General features: G+C 38.7%; 2 long non-coding RNA genes across 3 annotated transcripts in view; one reads left to right on the top strand and one right to left on the bottom strand.

Moving 5' to 3' along the window:
- Positions 1 to 12,802, bottom strand: part of LOC101705213 (uncharacterized) — a 203,386-nt gene that overhangs the window by 78,921 nt on the left and 111,663 nt on the right. The gene's annotated exons all lie outside the window — the stretch shown is intronic.
- Positions 275 to 10,691, top strand: LOC147823316 (uncharacterized). The gene is made up of 4 exons (XR_015444017.1): positions 275 to 337; positions 4,229 to 4,364; positions 6,744 to 6,806; positions 8,326 to 10,691. It is a non-coding gene; the product is annotated as an uncharacterized LOC147823316 (long non-coding RNA).

Here is a 12,802-nt window from a genome sequence, read left to right as displayed (position 1 = left end):
CCATTTAAATCTCATTAAGCTTGTGACATAAATCCAAACAAACTAGAAAATGCCCCGTTAAGGTGGAAAAGTGACATATGTCTTCCGGTCCCCTGGTAGAACAACAAGAATAAAAAAAAAAAATGATTAAGGTTCTTCCCATTTGGAGCAATGTAGCAATGGACACATATGTTATGCTTCTGCCTTTAACTATTCGTGGCCTTCCTGCTTTTATCTCAATAGCATTTAAATGAAGTATTTGTCAGCAACTATTTCTGGTAATGTGACACATGTGATTCAGTGAGGCTGCAAGCCGAGTTTCTGGAAACAGAGCAGTATCCTGGGAAAATCATAAAAGGTCTGTCGGCTAAGAACATTTTTTTTTATTTCCCTCTAGGCATTTCTTGGAGTTTGAGATATAATTTATCTGTCATGTAGCATTAACAATATACCTTTCAGGGACTTAAAGATTAGCAAGGCCCCTGAGCTGCCAAACACTGAATGTCCTTCATGTCGTCATGGCTCATCTCTAATCCAGTTTTTCCTTTAAAACAATTATAATAATATCAGTGGGTTACAAAGGCTTTACAATTGTACCCTACATTCTTTATGACCGTTGCTAATTGTCAATTAGTCTAAATTTTAATTCTGTGATGTGTTTAGGATAGAGATTTGGGGAGTTGGGGAGGAGCAGTTTTGCCTTTTGCAATTGCAAATCTGTGTTTAATCTCCCCTCTTGATGTGGATAAGCACAAATTCAGACTGGTGCTCTGAATGACAGCATTACAATATCATAATCACTTATGTATTTTCCTCACAGGAGAAAATGGATTTTGTCATGGCTTTCAGCAGCTCCAGGACTCCCTTCAGAAGGCTTAATAAGAGTGTTTTAGAAAGCAGGAAAGCCTTTGCTTGGGAGAGTGAAATGAAGTCATCATCCAAGGTCCTCAACACTCTAGCCACTCCCTTTGAGCCCTCTGGGACCCCACCAGAAAAGGAGATCTGTTTGTTTCCCAGTCTCAGGGCTCAGGTCTGCTTTGTGGCTGTCATGAATAATAAGCACACATGGTTCTCCATCTCTAGCCATTTAGAGAAAGAGACATGGAGAGAATGACTAGGTAAGGATGTAAGGTCAAAGGCCAGCGCCCCGCTTGCTCACTGCCAGGGGGCACTTAAACCCTGTTCATCTCATCATAACTCAAAAGAGGCTTCCCGGGGTAGCCTTCCTCACTTCCTTCCCCTCCTCTCCCACCCCACCTCTGTGACTAGCACCACAACATCAGGCCACATACCTGCACCACACTTCGGATGGTCACAATGAAGGCAGAGCAGAGAAGCGGCTGGGAACAGCCCCTGTGCAGCCACTCCGACTGGCTTTGGATCACAGCTCTGCTACTTCCTGAGTGACCTGTACCAGGTCTTATCTTTCTGTGCCCTAGTTTCCTCATCCACAGAATAATGAGTTATGCATGTTCGATGCTTTTTCAAAGTGCCCAGTCTGCAGAAAGGACTCAGTAGGCACTATGTAATATTTTCTATACATAATAATCTCTCATTCTCATTAAACTGAAAGCTGGAAATATTGAAACTTCGTTTTGCTGGCCTACAACACAGCAAAGTGCCTGAATTAATAATTATTGATGGATATATATATTATATATATATTATATATATATCTCTAATAGTGACCTGAAGGCATTCTTATAGTTATCAAAAGTGCATACTTTCAGATGTACCAGTATGATACTTTCTTTTTTGCAACTAAAAAAAATCTTACTGAAGTAAAATTGACATTAAAAATACACATAAAGTGTACAATATGATGGTTTGACAAATGTATACATTCACAAGACCATCACCACATCAAGAGAGTGAACTCTTTATAATTCTTCCTTCTAACCTCTCCAAGCAACTGCTGATTTGCGTTCTGTTACTATGGACTTGTTTACATTATCTGGACCTGTATGTAAATGAACTCATGCAGTGTGTACTCATTTTTTGTCTGGCTCCTTTCACCGGCATATTTATTTTAGGACTCATTCCTGTTGTTATGTGTAGCACAATTTTCTGAGTGGTTATCATATTACAGGGATGCACCACAGTTTCTTTGTTCTTTTGCCCGTTAGCAGACATTTGAGCTATTTCCAGAATTTAATTGTTACAAAAGAACCTGTATTCTTAATTGGTGTTCAAGCCTTCGGATGAATATATGCTTTCTTCTCTCCTAGGCAAATATATCTGACAGTAAGACCAGGTGTGGGTTTAAATTTTAACTAACTACCAGACTTCTTTCCAAAGTGATTGTAACATCTGATATTCCTAACAGCAGCATTCAGAGTTCTGGTTCCTCTGCATCCTTCTTAATACTTGCTATGGCCAGTCTACTTAATTTTTCATTTTAACAGGTATGAGGTAGTATCTCACTATGGCTTTTATTTGCACTTTTTCTGATGAACAATGATATTGACCATTTTTTCATGTGTTTATTTCCCATCCATATATGTTCTTCAATAAACTGTTCATATCTTTGGTCAAATTTTTAAAAATTGGATGAGTCTCTTGCTGCTGAGTTTCAAGAGTTCTTTGTATAGTCTGTGTACAGGTTCTTTGTCAGAAATGTGCTTTGTAAATATTTGTAACTCTGAAGCTTGTCTTTTCATACTCTTATAACAAAGCCAAAATCTTCTATTTTGATAAAATTTAGTTTATAAATTAGTTTTTAATGGACCATGCTTTTGGTAATATATCTAAGAAAATTTTAACTAACTGAAGATCACAAAGACTTTTATGTCTTCTATTTCTATTTGTATGTCTTCAAATTCACTAATCTTGGTTCCTCATTGTTCTACTGTCAAACTATTATTATATAGTATGAAAATAAAATAACAATTGTTTCAGGAATGCAAAATCCTATGGCTTGAGGGTGTTCCCCAAACATTCATGTGTGGGAAGGTTGGTCTCCAAGCTTGGTAAAGAGGGGATGAGGCCTTTAAGAGGGCTTGGTGGGAAGCCGTTACTGGGCCTCCCCTGAATTGCTCTCTGGTTTCCTGTCTTGCAATGTGATTCTTCTTCTCACGTGTGTTCCTTGTACTCTGATGCCATCTCCGTGAGGTGAAAGCCAAGGGGACTCTCTTGGAAGCCTGTGCCATGCTATATGAACTTCCAGCCTCCAAGACTGTAAGCTAAATAAGCCATTATAAATAATACCAAGCCTCAGGTATTACATTATAGTAACAGAAAACAGACTGATACGTGAGAAATAAAGTTTTACTTTCTATACATTTATGTTTAAGATACAATCATCATGGTCCAGGGGATTTAGCTCAGTGACATTGCACCTGCCTCACAAGCTCAAGGTCCTGAGTTCGATCTCCAGTACCAAAGGAAAAAAAAAAAAAGCATAGAATATAAATTAAAAATCAACACCATAATTCTTAGAAATATGGAGGTAAATACCTGAAGCTAACAACTAGAAGAATCTGAAGTGATTGCTCCTGGGGCAAAGGCAGGTAGAAATGGGAGTATACTGGGAGGGTTAAACCAAGGGACTTCTCATAGAGTGGAGAAACAAATAAATGGGAAATGTTTTATTTTAAAATTATTTACATATATTATTTTGATGGTTTTGAAAAATTGCTTTTTAAAAAAATGGTTAATTCAACTGTTTGCTCTTCAACTTCTTTTCAATGGGTCTCATAAATTGAGCCTTTGGCCAAAAAAATTTAGTAGGCAATGTGGCCAGCCTCAGAGAGCAATCGAGTGGCTTCTTCAGTTTCCTTTGCATAATGGCAGCATCTCTCACATTACATCTCCTCTCTTTGCTCTCTTTGACTTCTGTTCCCATCTTTGAGTCCCTTTAAATATCACTCTAATGTTGAAATAGCCATTGCTTTCAAAGGAAAAGCTAGGCCTTGGACAGGATTAAATGAAAGGGGGAACAGAGTAAAAGTCATGAATTCTCTCAAAAGGCAGTCACCCTATAACCTAAGTGGTAGCATCATGCAATGGGGCTGGGCTTCTACAAACAAACGCATTCTCTTTAGGCTCTTGTGTGATGGTGACAGTGACATCACTGTGGTCTTCTCTGGCCACTCTGTTCAGGGGAGGGGGTGGTGTTGGTAAAAACAGCCCAGCTCAGACAATGCAGCAGCTGCCTTGACTAAGAATAGAATCCGTGTTTTATTTGAATTAGCCATTTGAAACAAGAGCAAAACAGCTCTGAAAGCAGCACCATCTGTTTTCCTTTAAGGCTGGGTCATAAATAACAAGATGAAAATACATTTCCTGCTCTGGATTTGTGACCTGAACTGCCTTCCACTGCGCTGTCACTGACCACTTCTGCCATAAACACATGTGACATTCATGGGGCAGCTGTTGGCTGTGAGGTGGGTAGACTTTGTTGTCAGTTTGCTTTGGGTGTTTAATCTCTGCACTCATAAAGAGCTCCTTTATTTCACCCCTCACTTGTTAAACAAGGATTATTCTCAGTATACATTTTTAAAAGCAACTCACGCATCAAATAGCCAAATAGCTAAGTGATCAAACTGTGCAAAACTGACCTATAATTCTAGTGTGGCAGCAAGATATCCTCCTGGTCAAGGTCAAAGTGAATGAAGAAGTAAAAAGGAAAACAAGAAGCGCATCCTGCATCATATAACCATCAGACATGGACCTGTTAAAACCAACAGCATAAGCAAGAACCAGAAAGAACCAAGAGGGGGAGAGATGGGGCAAGACAGAGGAAGGGAGAGAAAGGGAGAGAGAGAGGGAGAGTGAGAGGGAGAGGGAGAGGGAGAGGGAGAGGGAGAGGCAGAGGGAGAGAGAGGGAACAAATGATTCCACAAAAGCAATGGTTGTTCTTGACATGGACATTACCCGACTATCCTGAGTCTTTCCTAGCTGGGCTTTCCAACAATTGTCAACTGCAATTAACCAGTTATTTCCTCAGTTATATTTTTGACTCTCATTCATAATGAAAAGATTCTGATTTTGTTTCTTTGATAACTCAAGGATGAAAGGCCATGAAGTCCATGTAGGTCATCCGGTATGTGTGCCCAGCTCAGTCTGCTGCCAGTACTGTCTGGAAGACGTTTCAGATGGCAGACGTGCAAACAGGAAAGGCCGGCGAAAGGCTGTGGATTCAGATGGGGCAGCCATGAAAGAACAAGCTTTGTTTTCCTCTTGTTAATACAGTCTTTAAGGAATACTTGAAGCAAAAGATGGATGGAGAGCAACAGAAATGTTATAAGGCGTACCCATCAGTTGGTGAAGGTGTTGCCTCAGACACAGATAGAAATGCTAGGCCCCTGGGATGACACTGCACACTTGGCAGTGATGGAGCCAGGCACAGCAGAGACCACACTGTCATTGGTGCAGAGGTCTTAGAGAGAAGCAAGGCTGTGGAGGGCCCATTCACCCCAACCTTGGACTAATGAGGATTTTTCTGCTCACAGGCTCACACCAGCCAGCCTTGGGAACATGTTGTCAGATTAATCTTCCTTTTACAGATGCTATTAGAAACAAAAACACCACCTCCAGTTTGAGTCCTTATTTCTGCAAAAAAGTCCTCCCTCCCACTTCATCCCCTACCCAGCCTTTCAGCTGACCTTCCTTGGCTCACCACATTCCGGCCTCTGCTTCTTCGAGTCTCTTCTCAGGAGGCCCAACTCATGTGTGCCACATTGTCTGCCCACTCCCTAAGTCTGGCCAGCCCATTCTGCAAGGCAGGGTCTGGGAGAGAAGGACCCTTCTACATCACTGGTGGGGACGTAAACTAGTACAACCACTATGGAAATCAGTATGGAGATTCCTCAAAACACCAAAAATAGAAATTCCATTTGACCCAGATATACCTCTTCTGGGTATCTTCTCCAAAGAGTTGAAGACATCATGTTACAGTGATATATGCACACCCATGTTTATAGCATCACAGCTCACAATAGCTAAATTTTGGAAGCAGCTTATATACCATCAACAGATGAATGGATAAAAAATGTGGTATATATACACAATGGAGTACTACTTAGCCATGAAAAGGATAAACTTGAGTCATTTGTAGGAAAATAGATGGATCTTGAGACCACAGTACTAAGAGAAATAAATAAGACACAGACTGCATAATTTCTGTAATATCAGAGACCCAAACTATAAATACAAAACAAAATAAAGGAGATATGGTAGGAAACAGGAAGGTAGACTCTGTAGGGAAGGGAAGGAGGTCTGAAAAAGGACGGAGAGGGGAGGGCCAGAAAGTGTGAAGGGAGAGTAAATATGATCACGATGTGATATTACATATGTGCCAATTCTCAGAGTTGAACATGATTATTATGTATTATAAACATATACTAATTTTAAAAAAGAAGAAAGAGAGCAAGCAGGCTTTTTAGGCACTGCTTTATTGAGGCTTCCTTTGGGAGACTTATTAGGTGAATTTCCCTAAAAGTCTCTGAGCAGCTGGATAGCGAAGGCATCTGTTTGACCTTTCTAGCCAGTGGTGCCTAACAGCAATCAATCTGGGGACCCTGTCTACTCAGGCAAATTTCTGAATGCTTTTCAGAACCTACTTAGGAACATACTAATTCAGACCTCATTGTTTTTTAGAAAATCATTTTTGAACACTCCATCCCTTTCTCTCATTCTCTAAATTGAGCACAAAATCATTGTTTGCGCCTCTGTTTTAATATTCACCATGGCTAGCTATCTCCTGTGTAGGTACGTCAAAATAATATTCACAGTAATTATAATGGATATCATTCACTTTCCAGGAACTACTATACCAGATGTTTTAGCAATATGACCTCAGTGCACTTAATTCATCAACACCCTTGGTAAGTATGTGATATTATGCCCACTTTACCAATAAGGGGGAAAAAAATCTAAGAAACATCAGGGTCTAGGCAACACAGCTAGAAAATCATGAACCCGCAGTTTAATTCTGAGTCTGCCTATAACCCACTATCCTACTGTCTTAGTTACTTTCTCTCACTGAGCCACAATACCTATTATCCACAACTTAAAGGAGGAAATATTTATTTTGGCTCACAGTCTGAAGAGGTTTCAGTCCATAGTCAGCTGGCTCCAAGGTAGGGCAGCATGGAAGAGAGGAATGGAAGAGAATTGCTCATGGCATGGCAGTCAGGAAGCAAAGAGAGGAATCAACGGAGGTGGAAAGGAAATAGATCCTTCCAGGCCATGTCCCTAATGACCCACCTCCTCCAACTAGGGCTTCACCTCCCAAATAATGTTTAGCTATAAACTCATCCGTGGACTAATTCACCTATAAGTATGTAAGTATCATATACCTAAGATCTAATCACCTCCCCTAAGTCCACCTATGAGTCCATGATATTAGTGATAACATCAACTATGCCAAGCTTTTTTCAGTAGTCTATACATTGCACTTGATCAATCACTCCTTGAGAATCAGAGATGATCTCACATTTCTTAGTAGCTGGCACCTAGTTAATGTTAAAATGTATTTGTTGATTGATTAGCTGCTAAAATTATTTCAGCATAAAACAAAAACTTTATACAGATTCATGAGGCTTGTAAAATCATTGCACACTATTATTTTCACTGCTTTTTAAATTTTCTTAAATTTTTACTAAAGAAAATTATCTCTTATTCCTGAAGAAAATATCTAACTCCTTACTTAAGAATGTTTGAACCCATTTCCACTCACAGCATAATTAATAAAGGACAGATATCTTGGGTAATGACAATTTTGAGTGTCCCTATAGCCTTCTCTCTAAGGCCAAGATGAGTTGATGTAGCACAATCCAAGGAGCATGAAATATGCTCAATGTGGACTAGAGTATTAATGACAAATAACCTCCACCTTCCTTCCTGAGAACCAGAAAATTTAGTAGTTAAAGGCCCATATGATGGAGTGGACATCCTGGGTGATATAGTGTGGTAACCAGAAGCCAAATTCTTGTGCCAGGCTGTCTAGTTTGAAATCCTAGTTGTTATCTCCAAACTATGTGAACTTACATGTGTCTAAACTTCTTACTTAATTTTCCCCGTATGTAAAGTGGGGATAATACTATTATCCATTGGGTTCGTGCATATAGTAAATGAGGTAATTCATGTCAAATGTTTTCAAAGAATGTCTAGTGTGTAGTAAACATGCAACAATTGCTGGATGTTTTTATTCTATTCATGAGCTAAGTGGAGCTCTTGCTTGATCATTCCCATGACTAGTTTTACATAGTAAGAATAATAAAGAGCTAAATAGGATTGAATATTTGCTATGTTCCAGACAACATCCAAAGTGTTTTCTAGACATTTTTTCATTCATCTCTTCTCAAAACCACTAGATAATTACTTTCTATTCTTATTTCACAGATGACAAAACTGAAAACCAAAGTGGTTCAATAATTTTTCCAAGGCCATTTCAAGAAGCAGTGGTGCTGAATTTAAACCAAGCTCTGTCTTCATGTAAAGCCCATACTCCTCATCACTATTTTGTCTTATACACACACGTAAATTTATCAATTATAATAACATTACTGTGATCATGCCTTTGCTCTTGACTTTGCTGTCTGTTAAGCCTACTTATGCTGTTCCCTCCCACCTATTTCTGAGTGAACTTGCCTCATGCCCATTCCATCTGGATGTCTTATCTCTGAACTGAACTTAGCACTCACAGATCACAACACACCATCTCCCTGGTTCCACATGGCTCCAACTGCATGTAACAACCAAGATGGAACAATATGCCAAGAATCAGTGAGATCACCAGTTAATATAAAATTGTATTTTAGTTTCCATTTGGGTCTAAAATGTCAAAGAAATTAGAAGAAACATTCTTCGTGATCATTACTGGGGAGATCAGCATAATCATTTCAAATTACTTAAATGATGGCTACTCTTTAACACATGAGCACAGTAACTTCTCTATGTTGAATTTTTTCTGCATATTTTGTTTAGCAAGGCCCATCTGTCCTTCACATTCATCTTCAGTCTGGTTTGGTTTCATTTTAACATATAAACCAGGTCTTCTATCAGTGGTAAAAGAAAAAGAGCAAAGTTATATGCAATGCCTACTTTCTAAGATAAAAGAAAAATGAGGGTTAAGGAAAGGACTTCAAAGTTAATTTACCAAAATCCAACTACATTCTTGACCCTTGAAGACCCCAATAAGGCATTAATTACAAACGGATTAACACTTTTCTCCATTGTAACAATGGAGTCCTCTGTCAATGGAAGGTGATAACAATATTTGCATTTATCCATTAGCATGGGATTCAGAGATTATGAGAAAGGTCTTAACATTTTTCCTAAATGAAGTTAAGCATCTCCAATACTGGTACGGAGCTGCTTTCACAGTCTAAAAAGAACTGAACAAGTTTAAAACCAGCAACTTCTCACATAGCGCTCTTTCCTAAGCTAGTGAGAGTGTGAGTGTGTAGACTGGCAGAATTTATCCTGCTGCCAAGTAGGTGATGATGCTGCATCAGCAACTGATTCCAATGATACTGTGCAAAAAACTATTTTCTTATTCTTCTGCTCTGTATCTTCAGCTTTCCCCTTTTCTGCTGCCCACTCAGATGACTGTCAAATTTCAGAGTGGATGCAATGGCTCAGTGAGAGAGACATAAATAAACACTATTCCTTCTCTGAATGATTCAACATGTTGTACCCATGTTGGGCTAGAGAATACCATTAGCATGGTAAATTTTAGTTATAAACATTTAGAGGGGTTTTTTTCTTAACTAAATTCTGACACCAACTCTACTATTTATGCCTTAAAATAAGATTTTGTACTTTTTGTGGAATGGCATGACTCTTTGAAAAATGTAGTAAATATAAGGATACTTGGGCCAGGGAAATTTTTTAAAAAGTATTTATGAATAGTACACATGCTCAGTCGAATTTTTCTTACTCTTTCAAGTTTGTCCTACCATCTAGGTCAAGTCAGTAATGCTGCCAAAATCTTTAAGGAATCTTTTCACATGCTGATAACCTTGAAAGATGAATGGAAGCCTATCTAAGAATTTTCCTTAAAGGCTCATTTTTCCTCCATGAAAAGGATATTTGACTGAAAATAAAGCAGAGTGGTCAAAAGTGCCAAATTCGACCACAAGGCTGTCACTCTTTGAACTAGCACTCAGGTGGCCTGAGGTGTGAGTGCTTAAGGAGCACAGAGGGACATGGAGGATCCTTTTATAGGTGTGGTGAGACAGGAAGGGTACTGACTGCCTCCTGTGGTCGCCATCTTGTGTTACATTTGTGGCTGTGTCACACTGCCTTGCAGAAGAGATCCTGCTGATGTTAGTAAGGTTACTAATCCATTCACCCCAAATGAATCAAAAGAGAGATAATCTGGGAGAGCTTCCGCTAATCATGTGAGACTTGTAAAAGCAGAGTTTTTACCAGCTGGTGCCAGAAGAGGAAGTCAGAGAGGTTCAACATGAAGAAATCCCCTGTGGAGGAGATGGAATAGCCCTGTGACCAGAAGCTGAGCGCGTTGTTAGGAACTGAAAGCGCTCCCTTAGCCCACAGCAAAGAAAACAAGAACTTCTTGTTCACAACTCCGAGAACCTGAATTCTGTCAACAACCTGAATGAGATGGAAGTCAGTCTCTCCATAAGCTCCAGCCTAATCTATCTCACCTCTTGATTTTGGTCCTGTGAGACCTTAACTAGAGAGCCCAGCTATACTCAGACGTTTGACACATAGAACTATGAGATAATAAATAAGTATCTTTTTCAGCTGTCAAATTGTGGTGATTTGTTACACAGCAATAGAAAATGGATTCACTTCGTATGCACTGAAAATTAGTCCCCAGCTTTCTCCATTATGCTCCTGCCCAAAGTCTCCATTCCAACCAAATCGTATTCATGAGTTCCTAAACATACTTTTTGCTTTCTCCCATTCAATCTTTAACACATGCTTTTTTTTCCTCCTTAAATTCCATCTTTTGTTTTACTAACGCCTTTGAAGCCAACTTGTACCTAATCACTAGAACATAGCCTGCAAGCCTCTCTAAAATCAAGTGCTCTTCACCTGTGCAATTCATTAACAATTCATCATGTCCCACTTCTTGGCACCTTTTCTTATGAGGTCTATATGCTTCTATTATTACTACTTATTTCTTCTTCATTAGTGAGGTTCTTGAAGGCAAGGGATCTGGATTTTTATGCCCTACTCCACGTAATATATACCTTGCACATCATAGACACCCAATAAATATTTGTTCATTTGTTTTGTTCTAAAGTATTTTTCTTCAATGCTAATGAGAATTAAATGACACCAAAAGTCTGAAGAAAACCTCATTAGCCCAGAAGTGGGGATCTCAGCAGTGACCTGCCCTAAATTCCACTTGGCCTTTAACTATCATGAACCCTCCACACACTTAAACTGTCAAAATTAAAAATGTAACTGCGAAAACAAGATAATCACAGAAAATAGTTTTTACCAATTGATTTGTGTGACTTTCAAGGACATTGTAAGCACCTAACTATTCCCTGAACTGCCTGCCAGTTTACATAGAAAAGGATGTTCTGTCTGAAGACCAGGTTTGCAACGAACACACTATTTGAATGAGTGTGCAGGAGAGTAGATCAGCAGAAAATATAGACTTTTGAACTGAATGTGTTGTTAACAACTAAGAATGAGTAGCCAAACAGGCAAGAGGAAGCAAAAGTTTGAAGTTACCAGTGGTGTTACAGGCCATGTAGATTTGGTATAATCCCTTTAAATACAAATAGGGCTTAAAGTCCCAGCTAAGACATTCACTAAACTAAATAAATGCATTTCAAAGATTTTTGGGGAAAGCAGTAAGAATGCAATTTGGAAAAATAATGAAAGTCAACCTCTCCACAGTTGAATGCCTGCTCTTTGAAGTTACAATCCAACCCTGTAGCAACATGTCATTCCCTAAAGGTCTGAAAATTAAACTTGAACCTTAAAAATAGCACCATCTACTTTTCTTTGTTTCTCAAAGGAAAACGTAAAATCAAAATCAATTTTACATTTATTTTAGGTGCTCTCAAATAGATATAGTGTCATAGCACCAGAGGGCTTGCTGAATCTGACAGGCTATTTTGTTTATTCTACATTAGGCAGTCCCACACTTAATCCTTTCTTGATAGGAAAATCTCTATCATTTTTAAAGACTTTCAGAGAAAGAGATTTCTTAGACTCACTTGAACTCACTAAGGTAGTTAATAACTTTCCTTATTATCTAGCCTAAATCCTTTGCATGATGCTTAAGACTCATTTCTGCTTCTGTGACATTCACTAGAGGTAGGTAGGGAGAAAATTTATCACTGTCTTTCGTGTAAGAAATGCTCATATACTGATAATAATTATAGAATCAGCTCTGCAGCCTCCTAATGAAATATTCCAAAGCTATTGTGGTTCTGTGCTAAATTTCCTACAACTTCTGCCCTCTTTTATCTGCAAACTTCAAAAATGGCTTCTGGCTTCTGTTGCAGATTTAATTCCCTGATGCAGAAGTCATGGGTATTTCTTGTACGTCGTATCTTGGGCGCCTGTTCAGGAATATAGACTGAAATAAAACATCCCAGGCTTTTTTCACTCTTACAAATAATTTTATAAAGATAATTTGGTCAAAATACGAATTGAAGCCATCCATAAATGAGGAAATAAATTACAGAAAGATTACCCATATAGAAAAAAATGACTGAAATTAAATACTATGTTACAGAAGTTGTCTTGCATAATGGTAGGCCTATAGGCATGTGTGTTTTGTCCTTCAAATTTTCCAGATAACTTGTTGTGTGCATGAATTAATTTTAATGAGAAAAGAATATGTGGGTGGGGCATTACTAAAAGGGGTATATAGGAGCTGTCT

The sequence above is a fragment of the Heterocephalus glaber genome, unplaced genomic scaffold, assembly GCF_053883595.1.
Source record: "Heterocephalus glaber isolate CG9 unplaced genomic scaffold, H.glaber_assembly_v1.0 deba00001593, whole genome shotgun sequence".
NCBI classification, from domain to species: domain Eukaryota; kingdom Metazoa; phylum Chordata; class Mammalia; order Rodentia; family Bathyergidae; genus Heterocephalus; species Heterocephalus glaber.
This window is presented reverse-complemented; position numbering and strand designations above follow the sequence as displayed.